The following is a 1,373-nucleotide window of genomic DNA, read 5'->3' on the forward strand; positions in this document are numbered from 1 at the left end:
ACTCACAGACCGAGAGATCATGACCTGAGCTTAAGTCAGACATTTAACCAACTGAGCCACCCAGACGCCCTTGATTTGATAATTTTTATTATAATTTCTTTTTGGTACAAGGAGTTTTTTTTTTTATTTGTACTTCTTGTGCCAACTTGTGTGTGTGCCAATTGTCTGAATGAACAGTTTCCCTATTCCTATTTCTGTACTAGTATAATTCCATTTGGGACTCTTGAAAGCCCTACAGGAAAGGGCACACAGAATTGATGAAGTGGCTAAAACTGGAAAAAGGAAACTTTGATGCGCGGCAAAAGAAAGTTTGCAGCTAAGAACAGACTGCCTACTCTTGAGGTTTCATTTGTGGAAATTCATGCAAAGGTTTCAGTGCTTAGATTACAACCTATTGGGAGAAGGAGGTGAGAAGATAACCCAATTGTTAGAGCACTGAGTGTTTGGCAATTTCTGTAAACTATTTCCAAGTGGTAACTTGAAGTGGTACCACGAAAGGAGTAAAATACTGTACCCAGGGCTCGTTGGAAAAAGCACTAGGTTTAACACAAGCTGAAAAGATGTTTAAAATTAGTTAAAATATCACCCTTTTCTCAGACATACCTAGCTTTGTGAAACAAAACTGTGCAGCGGAGGGTGGAAATTTCCCGTTTCCTCAACAGGATTGCTTGCCTTAACTTCCAGTCGGATACATCCCACCCAAATCCAGTTCAAAAGTGCCACAGTTTTCCCAGCCTGCTCCAACTACCTTCCGAAGTGGGGTTTCCCGCCATTTCACTTCCAGGAATGAAAGATCTCTCCCCACCCCCCACCCACCCCCATTCTCCGCTCGTGGGAGGCCGGAGCCTACGCGGCTTTCCCCCTCGAGGCGAGCGGTGGAACGCCAAGGGCAGTAGGCTGCATTACGATCCCGGCGACTGAGCAAAATGGTGACAGCCCAAGTTGTACTAAGGCTCAGCATCCGGCGAAAACAACCACTACAAAGCCGAAAGCCTAGCCGGCAGCGCGCGGCCCAGCGCCCGCGCGGGGAGGACGCAGCGCGGCCGTTGCTGGTAGGAGCGAGGGTTGGGGGCGGAGGGCGGGTTTGCTCCAACTCGACTCCGGATTGGCGGAGCTCAGAGAGCCGAGTGACGACAGCCCAGGAGAACGTCTGATTTGTGTGGTGGGCGCGGGCAGGCGGGGAAGCGCATTGCGCAGGCGCAGCTGCTCGGCCCCTCTCGCCCTAGAGCTCCGGCCCAGCTCTCGCGGACAAGTCCCGACAACCCGTGCCCCCCCTCCGGGACCGCCCCCTCCCCCCTCTCGGCGTCGTCGAAGATAAACAATAGTTGGCCGGCGGGCGCGGAGTGTGTGTCCCGCCGCCGGATTCGGCGGGC

The sequence above is a fragment of the Crocuta crocuta genome, unplaced genomic scaffold (genome assembly GCF_008692635.1).
Source record: "Crocuta crocuta isolate KB4526 unplaced genomic scaffold, BGI_CrCroc_1.0 scaffold333, whole genome shotgun sequence".
Classification (NCBI taxonomy): domain Eukaryota; kingdom Metazoa; phylum Chordata; class Mammalia; order Carnivora; family Hyaenidae; genus Crocuta; species Crocuta crocuta.